Here is a 13,327-nt window from a genome sequence, read left to right as displayed (position 1 = left end):
CTTTAGGGTCCCTCCCCCCCAGCCGCCCTGTGTCTCTGTCAGACGGGGCCGCCGCAGCGGGATTGCGCCGGCAGTGCCTGGTCCAGCCCCGAGCACCAACCCCCGCGGGTGCGGAGGCCGCTCCGCTGCGACTCTCCGGGGCTGTTGGTCCCGGGGTCGGTGGGACCCAGCACCGCACCCGCTCCACCCCCGCGGCGTCAGGGCCAAGAAGCGTCTGGGCGCCCACTGCGCCCAGAGCCCCGGTAGCGCGCCGTGATCGTATAGTGGTTAGTACTCTGCGTTGTGGCCGCAGCAACCTCGGTTCGAATCCGAGTCACGGCATCGCCCGGCGGTACCACGGCACAGGGGCTCAGTTTTTTTCACTCTTCACCCTCCCGCGGCGGCCTTAATCTCTTATTTTCTTTTATTTATTTTTTATTTTAATTTCATTTTATTTTTTTCTTTTTGTCACGTTACGCCGATATTTCACACAGGGTTTTTTTTTGCCGCGGCCCCCAGCGGGGCGCGGCGCTGCGGGGCCGGGCCGGGACCCCCCCACTTCCCCCAGTGCTGGGAGCGGAGGGTAACGGCGCCACCGGGAAGGAAATAAACCGAAATAAACTAAACTAAAATACAACCAAAATAGGATCAAAATAAGATCAAATAAAATAAGATAAAATAAAATAAGACAAACCCTACATTAAACTCAAATGAAAAGTAAAGTAATAAACTAAACATAAAATAAACAAGCTAAAATGAAGTAGTGAAGTGAAATAAAATAGTAAACTAAACTAAACTAAACAATAAAATAAATTAAAGTAATAAACTAAACTGAACTAAAATAATAAAAAAAAAATAATAAATTAAACTAACCATAAAATAAACTAAAATGAAGTAATAAATTGAAATAAAATAACAAACTAAACTAAAAAATAAAATAAAACAATAAGATAAAATAATGAAATAAAACAATAAAACAAAATAATGAAATAAAATAAAAATTAAATTCAAGGTGCAAAAGAAGAGAGCCCGTGTGCCGTGGTACCGCCGGGCGATGCCGTGACTCGGATTCGAACCGAGGTTGCTGCGGCCACAACGCAGAGTACTAACCACTATACGATCACGGCGCGCTACCGGGGCTCCGGCAACGAGCGGCGCCCAGGCGCCTCTTGGCCCTTGTGGGGCGGGGCTGCGTGTGGGGTGGGCACCCCGCCCCGCGCCTGTCTCCATGGCGACGCACCCTGAGTGGCAGCCTCTCCCCGCCCTCGCCGCTCGCTCTGCGCCTGCGCAGGGTCGGCGCTGAGGGGCCTTGCGGGGCCCGGCCCTGACCCGTATCGGGACCGCCACCGGGACCCCCGAACCCGGCCCTGACCCCCACCGGGGCCGAGACCCCCGCTCGGCACTCCCGAACCCGACCCCTGATCCCCAGCGGGGCCTCAGCCCGTGCCGGGACTCCGGTCCTCTCCGCGGCCCTCAGCCCGCAGCCGGGCCCCGCTCCTCGCCCCGCTCCTCCTCCGAGCCGGGTTTCAGCCCTCCGCCCCCTCTGCCAGCCCCAGCCCTCCCTCTGCGGCCCTGGCCCAGCCCCAGGCCGCTGTCCCGACCCCGTCTCTACTTCCAGCCCTCACCCTGAGCCCCACCCACCTCGTACCGCGGCCCTTCCCTTCGCCCCGGCCCCCAGCCCTAACCCCACCTCTCCCCCTCGCCCCCCCGGGGGTGTTTCTCGGTGAGTTAAGTTTGTCTTCACCCCAGCATTAAGGACAGAGGGGAGGCTGAGGGACTAAGGATGACCTTGTCTTTGTGGCCCAAAACCGTGCCAGGTCCCAGCCTGCGCTGCGGCTCCTGTCTCTCCCTGGTGAAACACACATTAATAGTTAATGACTGCTTGCCGTCACCGTTGCTGCTGATTTTTGCAGCGCTCCAAGTACCAAAGGCTCTTTTATTTTCACAGATATGCGAAGAATTCAGAACACCTGGGATCAAAAGGATTTCTTTGTGCAAAATATTTTTAGAGCACTCGTGGCACTGACTTCAAGGCGCTCGTCTGGCCCGGATGACTCATCCCGCTGTGCTGCATCAGGGGGAAGAGCGGGGCACAGGAACCTCTGCTCCTGCACAAGCAACGAGCAATTGGCATCATATATATACGCACCTCGACGCTCTCTACTTGCTTGTGAGGGGATGCTGGAAGAGGCAGCAGTCTCTTGCCACCATGCTGGGCAGGGGTACGTCCCCACCCCACGTCCATTCTTGTATATCTGCTGCCAATGGTGAATCCCAAATCTAATAGAGTCTTCCTGAGGCCTGGGACAAACCAGAGGAAGGCCCTGTGCATCTTGATTGCTCTGTGAAGTAATTACTCCTGCTTGATTGTTCTGTGAAGTAATTACACCCTGAGCTCCTCATCTTGCTCGTATCCAGCCCAAAAGAGCTCAGCGTGGTGGAGGAAGACAGAACAACCTTTTGTGCCCTCCCTTTGCCTATGTCCACCTCTTTCTTTCCTCCCTCAGCCTCTTTGCTCTTGACTCGCCCTGCACGCTGGTGTGTGCGTGCTGGTCCCTCAGCAATGGTGGGAACCTTTGCAATGGGAGGTCCACAACATCAAACCCGGCTGACCAGGAGATGGTGGAGGAGGGGGCTCCTTTGTGGTATCTCTGAATGGCCTGGGTGTCTGCGTGGTTTTGGTGCTGCCCTCTTGCCCCACTGCTGCCGTTCTCCCTCCCTTGTCCACCCCCCGGGGATTCCAGCCTGTCCCACACATAGGGCTGCAGGAACACTACTCTTGCTCACCTGTGGCCAACCCTCTCACCATCTGCGTCCTCATGCTGGACCTAAAGTGGGTGCAGCATCACTGGTAGGAGATACGTGTGTCTCCTCCCATGTCCAGGGAGTTTAACACTGTCATCAGCCCCTTGGCTGCACCGTGGAGAGAGTGCCCAGTCGTCTGCAGGACAGGGGGTAGCTGAGCTGGGCAGGTGGGCTCATCGCAATCTCTGAATCTCAAGGCACGAGCTTGTGGAGGGGAGAGGTCCTTGTGCTGCCCTGTGCCTGGGTGCTTCTGCCTTTCTCCATGCTGAGTGGGTGGTGTCACAATGGCACTGAGCTGGGCTGTGTTGCCGGTGAAGGGAAAAGCCCAGCTCCATGCTGGCCTGCTCTCACGCATGGCCCTGGACAATTGCTGCCTTGGGTCAGCACAGCTGTGGTGGGGAAGAAGCACCCAAGGGAGAAGGTGGGACAGCATGGAGATGTGGAGCACCTCTGGTGGGACATGCTGCCTATGCCTGATGGGGACGGAGAACCTACAGCAATGCAGGCAGTGATCAGGGGATTCCTCCTCGGGCACTTACATGGGCAGGCAGAGCGGGACCCCTGAGGTTGGTGTCCACCATGGTATTGATCCTGATTCTTCACCTGGCGTGGTGCAGGGCTCATGGTTGCATGGATGTCCTTGGCCTCAGCAGTGTGCCCTTGTGGTCAAGAAGCCAAATCATCTCCTGGGGCGCATTAGAAAGAGTGTGGCCAGCAGGTGGAGGGAGGTCATCCTCCCCTGCTGCTCTGCCCTGGGGAGGCCACATCTGGAGCACTGGGTCCAGTTCTGGGCTCCCCAGTTCCAGAAGAACAGGAAACTGCTGGAGAGAGTCCAGTGGAGGCTACAATGGTGATCAGGGGCCTGGAGCGTCTCTGTGCTGAGGAAAGGCTGAGAGCCCTGGGGCTGTTCAGCTGGAGAAGAGCAAGATCTCTCAGCCTGCTCTTCTCCAGGCTGAGCAACCCCAGGGGGGCAAGAGGATGGGGCCAGACTCTTCTCAGTGGTGCCCGGGGACAGGACACGGGGCAACAGGCACAAACTGGAACATGGGAAACTCCATGTCAACATGAGGAAAAACTTCTCTCCTTCGAGGGTGTCAGAGCCCTGGCACGGGCTGCCCAGAGAGGTGGTGGAGTCTCCGTCTCTGGAGACGTTCCAAACCCACCTGCATGCGTTCCTGTGCCACCTGCTCTGGGTGACCCTGCTTTAGCAGGGGGGATTGTAGTGGATGGTCTCCACAGGTCCCTTCCGACCCCACCATTCTGTGACTCCGTGGTGCGTGCCGAGTGCTGCTCACAGGGAGTGTTCGGGGCAAGCTCCTCAAGGGTCAGGGAGGAGGCAGCAGGGCTCATGCTTTGGATGCTCGGCAGACGTTTCTGGAAGGGGGAAGCAGGCAGAACAACAATGATCTCAACTGCTGGAACAGGCATGACTGAGATAAACGCTGCAGCGATAAGGAGGAGTCGGCCAAACATGGAAGTGAGCAGGGAGGTGGCAAGTGGACATGGAGATAAGCGCCTGGTAGGTGCACAAGAGGAGGCACGAAGCTGCTGCCACCCATTACTGGCAGTGGTGGCCCTGTCCTGGTACAGGTTCCTACCCATAGGCTGCTTTCCATAACAGGATTTGGATACGACCGCTCCTAATGAAACCATGCCAGGCTGTCAGGGCCCCAACAGCCCTTTGCTGCCCGGTTTTGTCCACAGGATGCTGCTGCTCTGGCCTGGGTGGTTCGGACCTGCCAGGACGTGTTCACGTGGTGTGGAGGAAAAGGGATGAGCTTGTGGGGACACTGAGGAATTGTCCGTCTGCTGGATGACCTGATCCCTTCGGGCTCTGCTCAGCGCCTGGGGAGGATGGCTGCTCCAGCCAGGCTCCTCTGCTCTTCCCACCCTGCTCTGTCCCTTGGTGGCGTTTCTCCAAGCCCTCTGATGCCTATGGGTTGCGTTCGATGGGATTTTAAAGGCGCCTGCAATGTCGAAACACTGGTGCAGCCAGGCAGAGAATGCTGCTGGGCCTAGACTTTGCCACTCTGTGGCACAAACATAAATCTTCTGGCTGGCACAGGGACAAGAGCAATTCATCACCGCGCAGCTGTCTCGGCTGCTCTGCCCCTCGAGCAACCTCTCCAGCTGTTCCCTTGCTGGGCAGCCCCTGGCCTCCTCTCCCCGTCCCAGGGTGGCCGATGGGAGGCAGAGCGATCCCCACCGCCTCCTTCTTTAGTCTTGGATTCCCAAAGCAGCCCCAGGAGCTGCCCAGGGAGGCAGGATAGACGCCAACGCTGCAAGGAGGCAGTCTGTGCTTTTCTGGTGGTAGAACACCGTACGCTGACGCAGGCCAGCACTGTCATCTCTGGCTATTCAGAGGCCATAAATTCAGCTTGCCATTTGCTCTGCTGCTGAAAGCCCACCTTTCTTCCCGAAGAAATCAGAGTGACTCCAGTGCGCTATACCACCTAGCCCAGTGTGCCATATTCCCATGTCCACAGGCACCGCTGGGCCAGCACAGGATGCTGGAGCAAGAGCAGGCCAGGGAAGTGTCCTGGGGCTGGGGCAATTTTGGAGGTGAAGGTTTAGGTGGGATATGGGGTCAAAGGACAGCACGTCTGAGCTGGGAGACAATCGCAAGCCACCTGACACAGCTCTGTCCCCACCATCCGCCTCCCCATCCTCTTTCTAACACATAAGACACGTCCAGGAAGGACAGAAGGAGAAGGGCTCAAGCCTTTCTTGACATGAATGTTCAGCTGCGATGCTCTTGAGAGGCCTTATGAACCTCCAACAGTGCATGAGATGCTCCTGGTTCTTCTGAAGCCCAGGCTTCAAAGGGTATTTTCCAGCCTGCCAGGGCTATCTGGGGCAGGCAAACAGGCTACAACAGACTGATTTTCTCTTGGTTGTGTTTTGGGATCCCCATCAGACTGATTTTCTCTTGGTTGTGTTTTGGGATCCCCATGCCTGACTCCAATGTTCAGAGGCCAAGGAAAAGGGTCCCCAAAACGTATGGAGCAGGGATTCGCCAAAGCCGTCCTGTCTGATCTCCAGGGAGCACAAAGCCTGGAGCAGCCTCCCGAGCCCTTCCCCTGTGGGTCCAGCACCCAGCTGAAGATGGGGTGTGATAAAAGCGTCCCAGGGGAGAGCCAGACACCCCACAGCCCTGCAGAAACGCTGCCATGTGTTGGTGTGTGCCCTGCCGCGCTCGGGCTGCCAGCCCCAGCTGTCGCCCTGCCTTTGTCTGCACCGGGAGTCGGAGTCTTCCCCGCAGCAGGGATTTATAGCCTGTGCACAGCCACCTCTTAACCCCGCTCTGTGATGCTGAGCGGGCAGAAAACAGCCCGCCTCGCTGCCAGGCCCCCACCTCTCCGAATTCACCTTCGTCTTCTGCCCCCCAGTCCTTTCGAGACGCAGGGCCAGCTCGGTGGCAAAAGCAATTGCTCCCTGCTGCGTGGGGGGAGTGGCTCCTGTCTTGCTGTTGTCCACCGTGCCCATCTTCCTGATGGTTGATGACAGGCCTATTAAGAGATATAAGGGAGATGCCAGGGGTTGTTCACACCCCCTCAGCAATATAAAGCCAGTGAGAGTCTGTCTGGAGAAGGACTCAGCTGCGTGAGGGTGGCTGTTGCAGCTGGATTAATCAAACCCACCATTAGCACTTTCCTGGGGCACACAGGTCCCCTGCCGGCCCCGAGCACAGGCCTCCAGCCAGCACGTCCCCCTGATTGAGCTGCAAATGCTCCAGCTCCTTAGTTTGCTCTGCCTCAGATCGATGAGAGCAGGCGGCTCCAATCAATTCCACTTTACCACTTGCTATCGGGTTCAGATCCGCGCTTTCCCAGCTGGTCCCACTTCCTTTGTTCGTTCGGGGGAGGAATTCAGGCATCTTATCCCACCTGGACACTGCCGTGCCCTTGCAGGGTCAAGTCCCCTGGTAGGGGCAAATAATACCCTGCGGAGGCAGATGTTCCCCCCTGCCCTCCCCACCGGCGGACCACAGTGAAGGGGCTGAATTTGTGCTATGGCTGGAGCCCTGCAAGCATCAGCCTGGCTGAGCAGAGCGTGAAACTGGGTGGTCGTGAGATTTGCATGATATAATATAGCTGTTGCCACCAAGCCAGCATCTGTCACGAGGTTTCCCTGCCGCGAGCCTGGTTTTTCTGGGGAAATACTGGAGGCAGCTGCAGAGACCCGCCATGGCTTGGCTCCCCTGTCCCCACGGCCACTGAGAGCGGCTTCAGCTCTCCAGGGCTTGAGCCCACGCGGAACGATTTTACAGGAAAAAAAAAACAAACCAACCAAAAACCGCCAAAGAGTTTACATAGTGGCTGCTTGGAAATTTCCCTCAAACCCATACCTGGCATTTGTCGCTGAAAGAGGCGTTTCTCACGCTCTGGGTGTCAGTCCTGAGTGGTTATTTTTCCCTTGTCTCTGTCACCCAGCGCTCTAGCTGGCCCCTTCCCAGGGTGCTGAGCCTGGATCTGTGGAAATGAAGTTCCCCACGGCTCTCTCCACACCTCGTCAAGTGTTAATGAAATAACGGATCGCGCCAGAGCGCGGCTGTGACGCTCAGGGTCGTGGAGGTGCTCAGGGCTGTCAGCGCAGGGAGCAGAGGCAGAAGAGGCTCGGCGCGGCCGAGGCAGCAACTGGCGTGTCTGGCTCTGAGCTGGCAGATGTCTGTCAGCGAGTCGTCGCCTCTCCTTTTGGTCAATTAGCGTGGTTTCAGTTATGTTACCAACAGCACGGTGATTTCATTTGACAGGAAGGTTGGGGAGCTGCAAAAAGTGTCTGCACGAATTTGCTCTGTTTGGTGAACGCATGTGCTTTGGGCATATCCCACATGTCTGGAGAGTGCCCGAGTGGCCCCAATGCACTCACGGAGCTCGGATCTGCATCACGTGTGCCAGTGTTGGTGCAGAAATGTCCTCCTTTGTGATGCTTGGGAGGAGCAATGTGTCCCACCACACATGGGACTTGGTGTGGGCCCATGTTTTCCGTGTCCCTACTTGCTTTCCCCCAACTTACTGCTTGCCACCCCTGTGCACCCGTGGGGGTAGGCTGGGGTGAGGGGCTGCACAGCATCTTGTGCAGAGCATCCCTCCCGTGTCAGCCTCCTCCCCGCCTCCCCAGGGCACCCGGCAGCGAGCTGGGGTGGGTGGGCACGGCTGCTCCGTGACATTTCCTTCCAGCCTGATGGGAGCCGAAGATGCTGGGAGGGCTGGAGCCTCTCTGCTGTGAGGAGAGGCTGAGAGAGCTGGGGGGGTTCAGCCTGAAGAAAAGAAGGCTCCAGGGAGACCTTCCAGCCCCTTCCAGTCCCTAAAGGGGCTCCAGGGAAGCCGGGGAGGGACTCTGGATCAGGGAGGGGAGCCATGGGACTAGGGGGAACGGTTTTACACTGCAAGAGGGGAGATTTAGATGACATAGTGTGAAGAAATTGTTTGCTGTGAGGGTGGTGAGCCCCTGGCCCAGGTTGGCCAGAGAAGCTGTGGGTGCCCCATCCCTGGAGGTGTTCAAGGGCAGGTTGGACGGGGCTTGGAGCAACGTGGTGTGGTGGGAGGTGTCCCTGCCCAGGGCAGGGTGTGGCATTGGATGGACTTTAAGGTCCCCTCCAACCTGAACCGTTCTATGATTCTGTGTCTGCAAGGGATGAATGAAGCTTGCAGGTTCCTAAGTGCTACGGAGCAACCGGAGGGGGATGTGCTTGGGCTGCTGGAAGAGGGATGCTTCCAGCCTGGGAATGGCTTGCCAAGTGAAAGCATGCTGCCTGCACGATGTGTCTGGAAGCGGTGTCTCTCCCCCTGCCCGTGGGCAGCTGCTGCGGGGAGAGTGGCCCATCTCACCCATGCCCCATCTTTGATGGTCTCCCGGTGCCAATGTGTAGCCACACTTCCCCGGCCTCTAAGTATTTGCAAGGCTCCTCGTGCCAGTCTTTGTATTTAGCGGCGCTTGCTGGATTTCTTTCTGTGGATTTGTCTGGTCTTGTTCCTAAATCACGTACATCTGCAGCGGCTCGTGGCCGGGAGGGCTGCCGCACGCCGCGTCACCTCCTCGTGTTCATCCCTCATGTCCCAGTCTGTCCCCCCCCTCACCCAGCCCCGCAGATCCCTGCCCTGCCTGCGACCCCAGATGTCTCTTTTCTGTGGCAGAGCCCTCGTCCCTCACCCAGCCCACGCGCAGAAACCTTTGATCATCCTCTCGCCCTTCTCTGTGCATTTTCCAGCTTTGCTGTATCCTCGGGATGGGGGGACCAGGACCCGCCACAGACCGGGACTGACGAGGGAGCAGCAGCACCTCTGATGTCACCTCCGCCTTTTCCTAACCCTTCCCATTGGTTTTAGTGGAGCAGTTTTGCAGTTTTGACCTCTGCTGAGTGCTGAGGGGACGTTTTCAGGGACTGTCAGAGCTGCCGGTCTCAGAGCCCATCACTTCAGACGTGACGCCGGGCTCGGTTTCCCCATCTGTGTCACTTCCCTGACACTGGCTTTTGTCTCATTTCACTGCCAAGCGGCTCAGCCTCTGGAAGTCCTCCTGCAATTCTTAGCGTTCACCCGTGGCACCCAGAATAACCCAATGCTATTAGCAGATTTTGTCACTTCTCTACTGACCTCGGCTCATCACAGGATCTGCCGGTGGAAATGCAGGTGACCTCTCTGGGCTGGGTCACCCTCAGATGCCTGCTGGGTGTTTCCAAGAAAGCCACTAGCTTTGGAAAAAAGAAATTGGCTTTGAGAGAGCTGTGTCGACTCTTTCCCAATATGTCATATTTATCCATCTGCTCCCTAACGATGCCAGTTTCCTACTCCTTATGCCAATTTTTGTTCATTTGCAGAGAACAGATGTGTCATTTATCAGTCTGGGGCTCCCTGGCTGCCTCCTGGGAAGCATTTTTGGTGTCACAGTTGCCGCCTTCTAGTCCTTACGTCCCTTGCTGTACCCAGGCCTCGGGGGGTTGGGGTGTCACCCAGCAGAGGTGACACCCTCCGGTCCCTGTTTGCACTGCACAACAGGGCTTAAGAAGGGTGGTCCCGAGGAGGGAAGGGGCTGGAGTCACCACAGACATTTCTAAGCTTCCAGGGATGGCTTTTATTTGAAGCTGCAGAAGAAGGACGTGGAGACTGAAGGGGCTGCAGGCTTCCCTGCCAGCCAGGGGAGACGCTGGGCTCGGGCAGCAGCCGACCCAGCGCCTGACTCAAGTGACACATTGGCAAGTGTCAAATGCTAAATTCAGCCCCCACATCACCTGTGGGTGAATCATCTTCCACCACCTCCTCCGGAGCGTGCAGGAGCAGAGACCTTCTCTGAGTCACCAAAAGCTGCTGCCTGGGGGACGCTGGGCTGTGTCCACAGCGCCCGGGGTTAAACTGCAGGGGAAGGTTTGCGACGTGGCCTGAGTCCTCCTAGATCCAGGGAAGGTCCCCTGTCCCACTCTTGTCCTGGCTGCCAGAGGGGGCTCCTGACCCCGCTGTGGGCGAGCAGGAGGAGTGCTCAGGGCAGGAGAAGCAGCTCTTCCCCAAGGAGGAGGGATGAGGGCTGAGGACACGCACAGCTCTCTGCAGGGCTGGCGGCAGCCCGGAAGACGTTGCCTGGCTTTTTCTTCCTGGTGCATGCTCCGACCTGCCTGGGAAGTGTTTACCCAGGCGAGCAGCTACTGCTGCCTTGGGAGAGAGGAAGGGCAGTGCTGTGAGCCCCAGCCCAGAGACCGCAGAGAAGGGCTCCCAGGCCCTGCAGAGATGGAGGAGAGGGTGGGAGCAGAGCTCTTGGTGCAGAGGTCCAGCCCCGGCTCCTTGCGGGCCACTGCAGATAGCCTCCTCTCTCCCCTGTTCCCATGGTCCATAAGAGTGAGCCACAAATCTCTTCTGTGCCGCCATGGGTTGTTCCTCTCCCTGCTGAGGACTGTGTGTGCAGGGGCTCCACCGCCATCCATCCCTCCTTCCCGGGGGGCTCCGTGGGCAGCAGGCAGCCCCCAGACCACACATCCCGCCGGGGGTCTCCCCGCTGTGCCTGACAGAGAGTGCAGCCCAAACGTGGAGTCTGGCACATGAGTGGCACCGCGTGTGCTCCCTGATCCTCTGCCGTCTGCCAGTCCCGCCCCACGTCCCCCCGCCAGTCCCTACGCCGGCCATGCTGGGTGACAGCCATCTGTCACGGCGACCTGCCGGGCAGCAGTGACACGCGGGTGGAGTGGCATCGCGGCCACAGTTGTGGCATCGGGGCCAGCCTCTGCGGCGCAGGCATCAAACTGGGTGCCAATGTGCATCAGATAGGAGGGATGTAAACAGTTGGGGATCAGAGCAACACCAGCTGCTGCGTGAGACGCAGATGGAGCTCGGCTTTGGCAGTGCGAATGCAGAAATCTGTTGCCGCTCCTTCACACTGCTGTGAGTGGAGGGATGTCGCTAGTATCTCGTCATGACTGCAGAAAAAAATATGAGCAGCCTGTGCCTGTGCTGAGCCGTGCAGGGGGGTAAGGAGCTTGTTTGGTCTCCTTCTGGGCTCTCCTTCAAAGCTCCCCAAGTACAAAGGTGTCTCCCGAGGGGGGCTGCCACCCCAGCTACGTTCTCCTCACCCTGCTGCCCTATGTTGGGTGCTTTGGCCCAGGGGAGGTTCAGATCTGAGGGCTCAGGTGGGTCCAGGGACTTCTTGATGCCCCTCCAGGCTCTGCTGAAGCCTCAGGGGAGAAGGGGATGCCCCATGGGGCATGGATCAGAGAAGGGGGTTGTGCTGGGCCAGGTAACCACCTGCCAAAAGACTACAAGGGAATTTGGAAGAGAAAGAGGCCCAGCAAATGGGGAGGAGGTGCGGGGGTCCCAGGTGGGGTCAGACCGCAGGCCCTCTTCCACCCCCAGCACGGCCCCAGTGGGGCTGCCTCTCCACGGCCGGAGTGATGGTGGGAGGGAGGTGACCTCCCGGGAGGGAGGTGACAGGGCAGGATGGGAGGGAAGGACCTCTGCAATTCCTCTGGTGTGGCAGTATTTGTGAAAAAACCCACCACCACAAGCTAGATCCCTCCTCGGTCGCCTCTCGGGGGACGCTGAGCGTGTGTTTTCCAGGCCTGAGGGTTTAACAAGAGCCCTCTCCGACAGCTGCTGCCGAACATCCTCCTCGGTTACTGACAGAGGGTGGAAGTACTCACAATCTCATCTGCCATCAGCCCTGCATCCTGCTTCCTTCCAAATGCTGGGCAGACACAGATTTATTGAGAACCTCTGTCTTTTCTGCAATTTTAATAACAATCTCATCATCCCCATCTGCCGAGATTGAGGTCTGCTGCTAGACCTCAAACACCGCCTTGTATTCACTCTGCTCCTGACAGACACTTTTTCTCCTCCTGATGCCTTTTCTGTCTTGCGTTCCTTATGCTCTGAAATTTCCAGACGTGGGTGCTGGGTGCCATGGCTGTCTTCTCCCTAGGGAGGAAGCTCCCTCGATGGACCCGGGAGGATCTGGCTGGGTTTCTTGGGCAGGAGTGTGTGGTGTGTTTGTACCCAATAAATCAGCAAATCCGGGGCTCGGTGGGCTCACTGGGCACGCGTTTGGTGTGTGCTGTGCCGTGCTGGCACAGGAGGCTCAGCTCCTCAGCAGCCCCGTCTCCTCCTGTGCAGGGGTGGGAAGGAATGGGGTCCCCAGGAGAAGCTTGTCTCTCCAGGTGTCCTCTCCTCCCTGCCGTGGGCACCCTGACGGCCACATCCAAATGGCTGTTGCCATAGTAGGGTGGGAGCCCAGCTCATGGCGTGGGGATGGGCAGGGCCATACTGTGTCATCTCTCTCCCCTCACTGCACCCCTCTGCACGGCCTCACACGTTCGGAGCATCCTGACCCTGGTCCCCTCCCCTTTCGGGCACGGCTGACCACAGCCTTTGGGGGATTCAGCCTGCGAGCAGGGCCGGGAGCGGGTTTGGGTGAACGGCGTGCGATTAGGAATCGCTTCCAGGGGTTCGTGGGTCTGGAAACCGAGTTGTGCAGAGTGGCTGTGGGAGGAACAGCCGGCCCTGGGCGGTGGGTGAGCTGGTGATGGGGGGTGGGGGTGTGTGCAGGGGTAACGACCGGACCGCTGCGATGGCCTCGGCTGCCACGCTCCCAAAGCCGCTTGCCTGCTCTGACCCCTCACCGGCAAACCCCGGGGGTGTCCCCCAGCCCGCGCCCCGGGGCTGTGCCCGCCGCCCTGCGCACCGGCCCGGGCTCAGCCTCTCCCCCAGCACCTTCCCGGCCCTGGCTCCGCTCCCGCCCCGCCTGGCGGGTGTCCCTGCTGCCGGCCCCGTGTTTCCGTGACCCCCTGGTGCCATCGGCTCCGCGGGCCCCGCACGGGGCTGGTTCCGCGGACACCTCCCTAGGCACCGAGGGGCCCTTTTCGTTAGCGGCCCCCCCGCTGCCACCGCCGGCACCTCTCCTCCGCTCCTGGGGCCGGGCGATGCTCCGGGGGGGCGGCCGGGGCAGGATCGTCCTCGCGGGCTCCGCAGCGAGAGGGCCTGGGGGGCGGCGGGCAGCCCGGGGGGGCCGTTCCCGCCCGGGGTCGGGGCGGGACGCGGGGCCGCTGGGAGGGAGCGGAGCGCCG

The 13,327-nt window shown here is 58.8% G+C and overlaps 2 non-coding genes across 2 annotated transcripts; one reads left to right on the top strand and one right to left on the bottom strand.

The window, feature by feature from the left end:
• The first annotated feature begins 249 nt into the window (after positions 1–249).
• Positions 250–321, top strand: TRNAH-GUG (transfer RNA histidin (anticodon GUG)). Its single transcript has one exon. It is a non-coding gene; the product is annotated as a tRNA-His (tRNA).
• Positions 322–1,034: 713 nt separating this feature from the next.
• TRNAH-GUG (transfer RNA histidin (anticodon GUG)) lies at positions 1,035–1,106 on the bottom strand. Its single transcript has one exon. It is a non-coding gene; the product is annotated as a tRNA-His (tRNA).
• Between the last annotated feature and the right edge of the window lie 12,221 nt (positions 1,107–13,327).

The sequence above is a fragment of the Larus michahellis genome, chromosome 9 (genome assembly GCF_964199755.1).
Source record: "Larus michahellis chromosome 9, bLarMic1.1, whole genome shotgun sequence".
Taxonomy (NCBI): domain Eukaryota; kingdom Metazoa; phylum Chordata; class Aves; order Charadriiformes; family Laridae; genus Larus; species Larus michahellis.
Note: the sequence above shows the minus strand (reverse complement) of the source record. Positions and strands in the feature narration are given on the sequence as shown.